The sequence below is a fragment of the Alligator mississippiensis genome, chromosome 3, assembly GCF_030867095.1.
Source record: "Alligator mississippiensis isolate rAllMis1 chromosome 3, rAllMis1, whole genome shotgun sequence".
In the NCBI taxonomy this organism is placed as follows: Eukaryota; Metazoa; Chordata; order Crocodylia; family Alligatoridae; genus Alligator; species Alligator mississippiensis.
This window is the reverse complement of record NC_081826.1, coordinates 150,983,112-150,996,060: the sequence shown is the minus strand read 5'-3', so window position 1 is coordinate 150,996,060 and position 12,949 is coordinate 150,983,112. Positions and strand designations below refer to the sequence as shown.

General features: G+C 50.2%; 1 long non-coding RNA gene across 1 annotated transcript in view; it reads left to right on the top strand.

Moving 5' to 3' along the window:
• The window catches only part of LOC132249111 (uncharacterized), a 43,429-nt gene that overhangs the window by 12,608 nt on the left and 17,872 nt on the right, over positions 1-12,949 (top strand). The window lies entirely within an intron of this gene.

The following is a 12,949-nucleotide window of genomic DNA, read 5'->3' as shown; positions in this document are numbered from 1 at the left end:
TAGAGCCTGGTAAAGTATAGGTCTGGATTGGAGCCTGGTTCTTTTAATTTCTGTAGAAGTTTTTTGTGTGTCAGCCTAGCTGGGTAGCTGAGCCCATCTGCAGTTCAGGTCCACACAACGATGGGCCTAGTTCCTTTTCTTTTGAGTTCTTTTGCAGTTTGATGCCCCAGCTGGAACTGTGGGACTTGGAACTAGGAATTTGGGGGTGCAGCGATTTCCCCCCAACGCAAGCCACCACATGGAAGTGGAGATCGCTTCTCTACAGCTTCCTAGGGAGCAGTGAGGGGCCCTTTGCACCACAGAAGGACCTACACTCTCTAGGCACTCCTTTAGGTACCACAAACTCAAGGAGCAGCTCATTGAACTCCCCGGTGTAGGCCTCTTTACCCAGCCTGGTGCTGAGTAGACAGGTATAGGGGTACAGGTCCTTTGTGTGAGTCCCCATATTCCAGACTGCCTGGGCATGGGTCAAATCTCCCCAAAAGGGGTCCAAACTAGAGACTATACTTCATACTTAAGAGGATTTAAATTGCATTTGATGTTGTCCTTTATTTCATTGCCTTTGTTTTCTGTAATAAATCTGTCCTTTGCATTTACACTATTTGCAAGGAGGGAGGGGTTGTTTATGTGGGGCTTCCCAGTCAAATTCAGTGATCTGATATTTCTGGGTGGGGGCTCAAACCACAGTGAAAACTTATTGGGTACCCCGAAATTTGAACCCAGCCCTTGTTGCTGGTCAATGCCCAGCAGAAGGGTTACACTAGGCCTTTGCAGATGTCCTTTGGTTCCCACTGTGTGATGTGGGGCAGGCCCTGTAGAGGCTCCTTTACACTATTTGTAATCATGTGGCATGGTGCCTGATGGGGCACATCGCCCTCCTCATGACATCCTTGGCAAGAGGTAGGTGCTGGCTGGAGCTCTCTGGCACCATGGTTATTAATCTGTGACATTCACTCCCATTCCTGTTTTGTCAATTGTTTTCTCACGGCTAACCAGTGGCCTCCTTCTAGCCAGTGAAGGGGGCTTGTAGTTCCTGATGGTTCTAGGCCAGTATCATACCAAATGTAGGCCTGCATCTTACACAGTGGCAGGGGGTATCCAGACTGATATATCCCCTGCCTGTCTTCCCTTACAGTTTCCACTATTCAGATGTCTAGGAAACTGCACCACTAAAAATGAGCATCCCATATAGACCCAATTTAACATCCTATAAGAGCCAATTCTCCATTATTTTGTTCACTCTTAATCTGAACATGGTTAAATGAGCAACTTCTGCAATATTTTTTGGTAATGAGTTCCACAAGTTAAATTACAGACTGTTTGAAAAAGAACTTGCAAAGTTTACTTGCAAATCAAGGGAAGTGATTTTTCCACTCCATTCAGCACTGCTGAAGCCTCACCTGGAGTACTGTATCCAGTTTTGGGTCCTACACTTCAAGAAAGATGTGGACAGATTGGTAAGTACCCAAAGGAGAGTGACAAAAATTATTAGAGGCTTGAGAAGCAAGATTTAGGTTAGATATTAGGAAGATTTTTCTTACTAGAAGGGTAGTAAAACACTGGAACAGGCTACCCAGAGAGGTGGTGGAATCTCCATCCTTGGAGATTTTTAAGACGCAGCTAGGCAAAACTTTGGATGTGATGACTTAGTTGGGGATGTTCATGCCTTGAGCAGGGGGTTCGACTAGATGACCTCCTGAAGTCCATTCCAACCCTAATTTTCTATGATTTATGAGGAAAGGCTGAAAGAACTAGGGTTATTTAATCTGGAACAGAGAAAACTGAGGTGGGAATTTGATAACAGTTTTCAAATACCTGAAGGATGGTTATAGAGAGTATGGAGATGGGCTTTTCTCTGAGGCCACTGGTGACAGAACCAGGAAAAATGGCCTCAAGCTTCAGCAGACAGAATTTATATTGGAAATTAGGAGTAACTTTATGACTATGAAAGTGGTCAAACATTGGAACAGGCTACATAAGGAAATGGTGGAATCTCCTTCCTTGGAAATTTTCAAAAGCAGGCTGGACAGACACTTGATTGGGGATTGTTTAGTCCAGGAGGATTCTGCTTTGAGCAGAGGGCTGAACTAGGTAACCTTGTGAGGTTGCCTTCAACCCTGCTTTCCCATTAACTTCCTTTAGTTTGTTTTAAACTTGCTGCCTAATAATTCATTCTATGTTCAGTGGAAGATTATGCTCAGTCTCTGCTCCATGTCACCATAACTCTGGGGAAACAAATTGTTTTCTTCATTCTCCCTTTCAAAAATGTATTATGTAGTATATTCTGGGATGTATTGTATGTGAGTAGGTATAGTATTTTTTCCACACCATACATGATTTTTATAGACATCTATGGCTGTGTGTAGATGAAATGAGAGGCATGGGTGCATGACACATCAGAGCGAGCTAAATCCTTTTACACCACTTTAATGGTGCTGGTTTTTGCATGTGTCCGTGGCATATTGCGCATTAATTACAGCTGCTGTAGCAAATTAGGCAGCATAATGCACCTTAAGTGACTTGGGGCACAGCAAACTAAAACTCCTCTGAGGAGTTTTAGTTTGATGCCCCTACAGCTGCGGAGTGAAGCACCGGGCTCCGTGCAGCTCAGAAGCTCTGCAAGAAGCCCTGTAGGCAGCCCAGCAGCAGCCCAGGAAGGCAGGCTCCATCTATAGATTCATAGATGTTAGGGCCGGAAGGGACCTCAATAGATCATCGAGTCCGACCCCCTGCATAGGCAGGAAAGAGTGCTGGGTCTAGATGACCCCAGCTAGATGCATATCCACCCTCCTCTTGAAGACCCCCAGGGTAGGGGAGAGCACCACCTCCCTTGGGAGCCCGTTCCAGACCTTGGCCACTCGAACTGTGAAGAAGTTCTTCCTAATGTCCAATCTAAATCTGCTCTCTGCTAGCTTGTGGCCATTATTTCTTGTAACCCCTGGGGGCACCTTGGTGAATAAATACTCACCAATTCCCTTCTGTGCCCCCGTGATGAACTTATAGGCAGCCACAAGGTCGCCTCTCAACCTTCTCTTGCAGAGGCTGAAAAGGTCCAGTTTTTCTAGTCTCTCCTCGTAGGGCTTGGTCTGCAGGCCCTTAACCGTACGAGTGGCCCTTCTCTGGACCCTCTCCAGGTTATCTGCATCCCTCTTGAATTGCGGTGCCCAGAATTGCACGCAGTACTCCAACTGCAGTCTGACCAGAGCCCAATAGAGGGGAAGTATCACCTCCTTGGACCTACTTGTCATGCATCTGCTGATGCACGATAAAGTGCCATTGGCTTTTCTGATGACTTCGTCACACTGCCGACTCATGTTCATCTTGGAGTCCACTAGGACTCCAAGATCCCTTTCCACTTCCGTGCCACCCAGCAGGTCATTTCCTAGGCTGTAGGTGTGCTGGACATTTTTCCTACCTAGGTGCAGCACTTTGCATTTCTCCTTGTTGAACTGCATTCTGTTGTTTTCTGCCCACTTGTCTAACCTATCCAGGTCTGCCTGCAGCTGTTCCCTACCCTCCGGCGTGTCCACTTCTCCCCATAGCTTTGTGTCATCTGCAAACTTGGACAGAGTACATTTCACTCCCTCGTCCAAGTCGCTGATGAAGACATTAAAGAGTATCGGTCCAAGGACCGAGCCCTGCGGGACCCCACTGCCCACACCCTTCCAGGTCGAAGCCGACCCATCCACCACAACTCTCTGGGTGCGACCCTCCAGCCAATTCACCACCCACCGGACTGTGTAGTCATCCAAGTCACAGCCTCTTAACTTGTTCACCAGTATGGGGTGGGATACTGTATCGAAGGCCTTCCTGAAGTCTAAGTGTACGACATCCACCCCTCCTCCTGTGTCCAGGCGTTTCGTAACCTGGTCATAAAAAGAGACTAGATTGGTCAGGCACGATCTGCCTGCCACGAACCCGTGCTGGTTTCCCCTCAGCATAATTTGTCCTGCCGGGCTCTCGCATATGTGAGCCTTGATAATTTTTTCAAAGACTTTGCCAAGGATGGAGGTGAGACTGACTGGTCTATAGTTGCCCGGGTCCTCCTTCCTCCCCTTCTTGAAAATGGGGACCACATTGGCCCTTTTCCAGTCCTCCGGGACTTGGCTCGTGCGCCACGAGCGTTTGAATATTCCTGCCAGTGGCTCTGCAGCGATGTTGGCCAGTGCCTTCAGCACCCTCGGATGGAGCTCATCCGGGCCTGCCGACTTAAAGGCATCCAGTTCTTCCAAGTGACCCTGCACCACCTCAGGGTCTACGCATGGAAGTCTGGCGCCTTGCTGCTGCCTCTCTACAACCCCAGTGAGAGACTTGTCGTGCCCCTCGCTTAGGAACACTGAGGCAAAGAACTCGTTGAGGAGTTCAGCCTTGTCCCCCCTGTCCATCACCAATTGCTTCTGCCCATTTAGCAGGGGTCCTATTCCTCCCTGGGCCTTCCTTTTACTCCCTATATATCTAAAAAACAATTTCTTGTTGTCCTTTACTTGGGATGCCATCCTCAGCTCCATGGTAGCTTTGGCCCGTCTAACTGCCTCCCTACAAGCACGAGCAGAGGAGGTATATTTGTCTTTGGTGATCTCTCCCTGTTTCCACTTTTTATGTGCTCCCCTTTTGGCCCTTAGGCTGCCCTGGATTTCTGCGGTCAGCCAGGGAAGCCTCCTGGCCCCTTTCCCTCTTTTACCCCACATGGGGATCGTCTCGCTTTGTGCCCGAAGGATCGTTTCCTTAAGGCACAGCCACCCTTCTTGGGCTCCCATCATTTCAAAACTCCTACTCTGCAGTGCGTCCTTGACTAATCACCTGCATTCTCTTAAATCAGCTTTCCTAGAGTCTAGCACTTTCACCCTACTAGTTACCTTACCCACTTGACGTCTTATGGTGAATTCTATTATTAGGTGATCACTGTCCCCCAGATGGCTACCGATCTGTAGGTCCCCTACCATGTCATCCCCCGTTGCCAATACCAGATCCAGTATGGCATTCCCCCTAGTGGGACCATGTACCTCCTGTGTCAGGTGGAGGTCCTGTACACAGGTTAGAAACCTGCGTGAGCGGTGGGACTTTGCCGTCTGTGTCTCCCAGCAGATGTCTGGGTAGTTTAGGTCCCCCATGACTACTGCCTCTTTAGCTTTTATGGTCTCCGTGAGCTGCCTAAGAAGCTCCGCATCTATTTCTTCCCCTTGATGTGGGGGTCTGTAGCAGACCCCTACCACCAAATCCCTTTCTCCTTGCCCCCCATGTAGCCTAATCCACAATCCTTCTACTTCCTCATCCTTGGATTCCGTCTTGATGAGGGTTGACGTATATTGCTCATTGACATAGAGTGCAACCCCTCCCCCTTTTTTCCCCACCCTGTCCTTTCTGTACAATCTATAACCCTCAATATGTACCGCCCAGTCGTGGGACGAATCCCACCAGGTTTCTGTTAGCCCTACTAAGTCATAGGTGTTTTGTGCAAGCAGGAGCGCTAGTTCATTCTGCTTGTTCCCCATGCTCCTAGCATTAGTATATAGGCACTTGAGCCCTGCGACTGGTGCCTTTGCTGCCCCCCCGCTCCGAGTCCCAAGGGGCCCCTTATTTCTTACCTTCTCACTTCTTACCTGTGCCATAGTGCTGACCGCCCCGCGTCTTGCAGGTTCCCAATGTTCTCTTTCTTCAGGCTGGGCTGTCCTTGTGGGTGCCACATGGTTTGGTGGTCCACAGCTTCCCCCGCCCTCATCTTCCCCTCCCCCTGGCGAACCTAATTTAAAGCCCGCCGGAGGAGATCCGCCAACCTAGAAGAAAACACACGCTTACTTTTGGGGGACAGGTGAAGCCCATCCCAACTGAGCATGTCCCTCGTCGTGATCCATGAAAAGTGGCAAGCCTGATCTTTTTTATTTTTTTTTCTCAGGAGCCTGCCTGCATGCCTGAGCTGCACGGGAGCCCTGTGCTTCCCTCCACAGCTACTGTGTCCCCCAGGACCTCCCGAGGTGGGTGCTTCCTGGTGGGGCCCACCACTGCTGTGGAGGGAAGCAACAGTGCGCAACCTAGGGATGGCTCTGCCCACCGGCAACTGCCTCTCCCCTCCCCTCCCCTCCCCATCATTCCCATCAGGGGAGAGGCAGGTAAGTCAGCTGGGTGTGTGCATAACACAGGGGTTTAAAGGGTCCTAAATTGAAGCAGTGTTTTTAGGTAAATCTGGAATAGGGATGGCACCAGCACGTGTATGCACGTGCACACCCCTCCCCCCCCCACCCACACACAGCCAGAATGCGTGGTTCGTAGGAGCAGGTCAAGACAGCACAGAGGCCTATGGCGAGGCTCCATGTCCCCATGCACAGAGGCTAGAACCAGCTGGCAGTGGCTCCTGTCAGCCTGCACTGTATGGCCACACAGTGCCTCCCCCCACTGCTAGTAGTTGACTGGGGTATAGTCCCAGGACAGAACCCAAAGCTACCCCCCTCTCCCAAAAACCCTGGTAATCAGATGGCAGATATGGGAGAATGGAGGCCCCTGGCAGTCAGGTGGGCAGTATGGGAGAAGGGAGCCCTGCTTCCTATAAGAGAGGGGTGCAAACCACCCGCAATGGTCCTCCTCCCCCACGAAGCCCCATCCTTACCTGGGCTCTGGGAGGTGGTAGCAACTAGTCTCTGGTCTGGACTTTGCTGGGGTGAGAGCAGATTTGCTTGCTAAGTATAATCAATCAAGAGCTGGGAATGTGTGGGTGGATTTCCCGTCAATCTGGGACTTTTGCTTCAATTTTCTCTAATTAGTGGAACATTGAGACAACCTATGAAATCCGGGACTGTCCGAGCTAATCCAGGATGTATGGTCACCCTACTTATGCATCTTGCTATATTTGGAAGGCAGGGCCAGTGCTCACAAGTCTGATTTTCCTGACCTCTTATAGTCAAACTGTTAAAATCAGTTAAAACATGTTATCACAGTTAAAACAAGCATACAAGTTTTTTTCATTTCCCTTACCCATGCATACCAATTGAGGATGTGCAGATAAGGGACACAGTGGGCACATCTACACAAGATGCTTAACTGTGCAGTAGCCTAGTTTACTGTTCAGTAAGCACACGTGTCTACACATGTACATGCTTACCATGCAGTGAAAACCCCTAATCACGAGTAAATTTGATACTTGCAAATGTAGGTATCAAATTTACTCGTGATTAGTTACTGCACAGTAATGCATGTGTACACATGACGCAGGAGCAAATTTGCTCCCAGGTCAGCCCTGCCCTGCCATAGGGGGCTGACCTGAGGCTAGCTGACCTGAGGGCTCTGGGCTAAGAGCCTCTCCTGTCCCAGGGCTGGGTTGCATTATGAGCCCTGGGGCACTCCAGCAGGCAGCCTGAGGAACTCCAGGCTGCGGTGTCCTCCTAAGCAGGCCACAGGCCAGCTGCCCCTGCCTGACACTGCAGTGCCATGTGGCTGCTAGGCTATGCATTCAGGGTGCTGCAGACTGCTTCAGGTTCCCAGGCCCAGAACCCAGGCCCAGCTGTAGGCAGTTTCTGGCTGCCTGGACCAGCTCCAAGGCCTGTAGCCCACCCCCCAGCAGACTTCCCTGAGATTGCAGGTGCTGCGGAGCATAGCCACATCTGTGCAGCTGTCAATCCCACACCAGGCCCCTGTGGTGGGTGCTGCATGCAGCTGCCCAGGTCTGGCAGTGCAGAGACAGCTGCAAGGAGGCCCAGAGAGCTGGCATGGGACTCGTGATGGCCTCATCATAGCTGATGCCCATGTCTGCCACCTGGGGCCCCAGCTCATCACAGGAAGAGACTGGCAAGATTGTAGCACTGTGGGGTGAGGCAGAGGTGCAAAACCAGTTTGAGTGGGGCAGGTGCTCCAATGCCCATGTTGATGAGGGGCTTTCAGGCTGTATGCAGGAGCAATCACAACCAGTTGGTGCGGCAGTGCCACATGAAGGTTAAGGCTTTGCAGGCACAGTGAGTTACCATCACTGACCACAAGTGTCACCCCAGGAGTGCCTGTCAGTCCACACCCTTTATGCAGCAACTGATGGACATCTTCATGCCCTGGGACCCAGGCCACAGTCTTGCTATATACAGCAGCACAGGTGGCCTCCCTGAGCTCCCCCAACCCAGCCTGGCACCTGTGGTGACATGTCCTTGTGGGAGAGCCTGTTGGGCCTGCAGCTGCCCATCCTGCTGAACCCATCCTGCCCTTCCTGCCAATAGCGCCGGCTCCTTCCCAGCACCCCCATCCGAGGATACTGCCTGGACCTGCACACCATCACTGACAGCTGGGACCACATGGAGCCACCAGCTATGCCACATGGTAAGCCCCACACTGGGGAGAGGGCCAGCCCCTGCCCCTGTCCCCTGCCCCACTTCCCCTCCTGGACTGCCCATGGTCTCTTGGCTCTGGGTTCCCTCCCCCCAGAGTAGATTGTCCTCATCAAACTCGACGCAGATGCTGAAGGCTCACCAGCACCCTTTGAGGCAGCTGAAGGTGGACTCCATGAGGGAATGGGTCCCACCCAAACAGTGGTTAAAGTGGACCTGGTGGGGGTCCAGGTGGCCGGTGTAGGGCTATGCACCACCACCGAAGCATCTGCTCTACGCCAAGGCTGGCAGGGTGGAGTTCTAGCACATGGGCATTGTGGGTACTGCCCACCCAGCCAGACTGATATTTGTGAAGGCTCCATGGTGGTCAACAATGGCCTGGAGCACAACAAAGTGAAAACCCCTCCAGCTATAGTAGGGACAATTTCCATGGGATAGGCAAGTAACGAGGATGTCAGTCTCGTCCAGGGCCCTGCTACACCAGGGGAATCCCAGGGCATAGAACCCTGCCAACACCACCTACCCTGGCTCATGTGGCCCTACACTGGCCAGCTGGTCTCCCATGAGGCCCACTTTAACTGGTGCCTGGGCTGGACCCACACCCTGGTGGAATACACCTTCAGCCACCTCAAGGAATGCTAGCACACCCTCACCACCTGCCTCAAGTTCACCAAAGACGGTCTCGTCTGAGTCATCATCTCAGCCTGCATGCTGCATAACATCAAACAGTGCTGAACAACACTTTTTATTCCCCTCCCAAACAAACACTCCCCTTCCCACCTCCCTCCCCAACAGAGCCCCTCCAGCACCCACCCCATGTACCAACAAATAAAACACCCTTTTCCCGGTGCAAGCTATTTACAACAATGTGGTATTTTGCGTGGGTGACCTCCAGGTGTGGGTAGCTGTGGGGTGGGGGAGCCTAGTGGACAGAGCCCAGGGACAGCTGGCCTACAGCCTGTGCAGGGGGACACAGTGGCTTGGCATGGCCTCAGGCTGCCTGCATGTGCCCCAGAGGTCACTGTGTCTGCAAGCTTTAAGGAGCTTGGGACTGGGGCAGGCATAAAGCCGGCCCAGCCATGGGGCAGAAGAGGCTCCCAGCCCTGGAGCCCTGGGGTTAGACTGAGGCTGGCCCCCTAGTGGCAGGGATGACCAGGAGCAAATTTACTTCTGGTTGGCATCTACACATTTCACTATGCAGTAACTACTCTTGAGTAAATTTGCTGCTTGCATTTGCAGGTAGGAAATGTACTTGCAAGTAGCAATTTTTACTATGTAATAAGCATGTGCATGTGTAGACACATGCTTACTGTGCAGTAAATTGTGCTATTGTGCAGCGAAACGTCTAGTGTAGACTCACCCACTGTGTTACAAAAGTAGAGGTAATAATGGATTTTCAGGGAATTGAGTAGGCTAAAAGGGATAAAAGGATCACATTCATATGCGTAATAGGTAGACAAGAATCTTCATTCGTCCATGCATAAGAGAGAGATTTCATAGATTTATAGACATTAGGGCTAGAAGGGACCTCACAATATCATTGGGTCCAGCCCCCTGCCTAAGGCGCAGGAAGTCTGCTGGGGTCAAATGATCCCAGCAAGATAAGCATCCAAGTGTGTTTTGGAGGTCTCCAGAGTAGGTGCTTGCACAACTTCTGCGGGGAGTCCATTCCAGACTCTGGAGACTCGGACGGTAAAGAAGTTATTTCTTATGTCCAGCCTAAAATGGTTTTCCCAGAGTTTGTGACCATTAGATCTTGTCTTCCCTTGGGGTTCCTTGGTGAACAGATGTTCTGCCAGTTTCTGGTGCATGCCCCTAATATACTGATAGGCCGCTACCAAGTCCACCCTGAGCCTTTGCTTTTCCAGGCTGAAGAGGCCCATATCTCTCAGCCTTTTCTCATAAGACTTGTTCTCTTGTCCTCTGATCATACACATGGCTCTCCTCTGGACTCTCTCAAGCTTCTCCACATCCTTACTAAAGTGTGGAACCCAGAACTGGATGCAGTACTCCAGCTGCAGCCTCACCAAGGCCGAATACAGTGGGAGGACAACTTCCTGGGTCTTTCTTGAGATGTATCAATAGATACAAGCCAGGGTTTTGTTTGCTTTGCCAGCTGTGGCATCACATTGGTGGCTCATGATCATCTTGTGGTCAGTCATGACCCCCAAAGTCCCTTTCAGTTGTGGTGCTAGTGAGTGTAGCACCACTGAGCCTATAAGTATGATGTGGATTTCCCCCCCTCCCCACCCCCGAGCTGAAGCACCTTGCATTTCTCAGTGTTGAACACCATCAGGTTTTGATCCAGCCACCTTGTCCAGGTTGACCTGAATCACCTTGTCCAGGTCGGCTGGCCATCCTGTCCAGGTCAGCCTGAATTGCCAGCCTATCCACAAGTGTGACCACACTTTCCCATAATTTGGTGTCATCAATTAATTTAGCCAGTTTGCTTCTGATACCTGAATCCAGAGCATTTATAAATATATTAAAAAGTTCTGGTCCAAATACGGAGCCCTGGGGGATGCCACTGGTCACCATGTGCCATGTTGACATGGTTCCATCGACTATCACTCTCCAGATTTGACCATGGAGCCAGTACCTGAGCCATCGGACCGTAAAGTTGTCAAGGCCACAGTTCCCATTTAACCATGAGGACTTTGTGGTAGACCAAGTCACAATATTCTTAAATATTGTGGCTATGATTGGCATTATACAGTACTGTTTGTGTTCTCAGCTTCTGCAGCCTTTCAAATATCTCTAAGCACTTTTTGCTCACTGCCACTATCCTGATGAGGTGATTGATAGTATAACCCAGGGGTCAGCAATGTTTATGGGCAGAGTGCCAAAAACACCCACAACCTCAACTTGTAATATGTTGGGGTGCCAGGGGAAAATGACAGGGGAGCTGTGAGGGGCCTGACCCTTGTTGTGACAGTGAAGCCCTGGTCCCTTGCCTGCCATCTGCCCTGAAGTATGTGCGCTCCAAGCAAAATGCCTTTGTGTACCATGCTTTGGCAGATGTGTTGTACATTGCTTACCCCTGGTATAACTCCAAAAGTAAACTCTTACTATTTAGACACTGAGGGACATATCCTATTCTACCTTTTGGGCCTCAAAGTAGATTTAGGTGCCTAAGTATAATTCTATTCCACCCTGTTGAAGTTTCTGAAAATACATAATGCATCTACTTTGGTAAAACTCCATCATGTGACTCTTAAAATGAGTCAGAAAAAAAGCAGCAAGAAAGGAAAAGAGAACCCATTCACCTTCTACATTAAAATCTTTTCAGGGACTTAAGCAGACTAGAATAAGTATTTAGGTAACTACGTGCAATTCTATATGCTGAATAGATGGAACAGATCCTAACCCTGAACTTCTGCCCATAGAGATTCTGTGGTATCTCTCTCTGGTGAAAGTTCTACCCTATTTTTTTCACTGCTGTCTAGAGCAAAGTGACACTCCTCTACCAATAAAACTTGCTGTAGCATTCCTATGTACTATCTTTTCTTGCTTTCCTCATAAGATCTCCGGTTTCTAACAAACTTAAACTCCTTTTTACATCACCTCCTTAATCACACATTGAAACTGAAGCTCTGCCTGTCTCCCTGGGCTAGTGCATGATACTGAAACATTTTATAAAATGCTACCATGAAGTTCCTAGGGCTTAACCTTATCCTTGGAAGCCTAAATTTAGCCCCCATGAGCTATTTTCTTCACTTTCTGATGTTTTTAATACCAGTCTGGACGATGAGCTTACTAAGCGCTCTCAACAAGCCCATCTTTGTGTCTTGAGGATTGCTAACTTTGTATCTGGCAGGCAAGTCATGATCCTTTTGAGCTTATACATATAAGAGTATCTACATCCCTAGGCATGTCTACATATGCTATTAATGTGCTTTAAGGTTATTGCACAGTAAAATAAGGTGCAGTAAGCTTTCCTGGAGTACATCTACACATGCTCCTGATGGGAACAATTCAAAGGTGGATACTCCTGCCCTGCTCTGCCCCCTACAGCCGCCAGGGGGAGCTCCAGGCTACTCCAGGTGCTAGTCCCAGGCTGGCAGGGGGCACCAGGGTCAAGCCTGGGCTCCAGGGGGTGAGGGGAGCTGTCCTACCTCTAGGGCAGCTGCCTCCCAGCCCTGTGCCCCAGCTGGCAGGGATGGGGGCTGAGAAACAGCTCCCTGCCATGGGCAGCTGCCTGCCTCCCAGCTCTGCACCCTGATGGGCCAATCAGAACAGGGGTTGGGAGGCAGCTCCCCAAGGGAAGGGACAGTTCCCCCACTCCCTGCTGCCTGGGTTGACTAGGAGCAATTTGCTTCTGGTCAGCTATCTGCATGTGCAATACTGTGCAGTAGCTACTGTGTGGTAAATCTACTACCTGCATCTACAGGTAGTAGTCAACTGTACAGTAGACTAATTTACTGCACAATAAATGCTGTGTACATGTAGACAGTGATACTTTATTGTGCAACAAATTAGTCTACTGTATAGTAAAGTATCATCTGTAGATAGCGTCCCCTAATAATGAAGTCTGTAACTGCCTAGCACTTCCCAGGGGTGCTCTACTGTCCACACTAGGTCAGTATCCCTGGTCGAGTTCAGGGGAACTGGCCTTGGTTCCTTGCCTGCCTCATCTTTGGTGTTCAAGT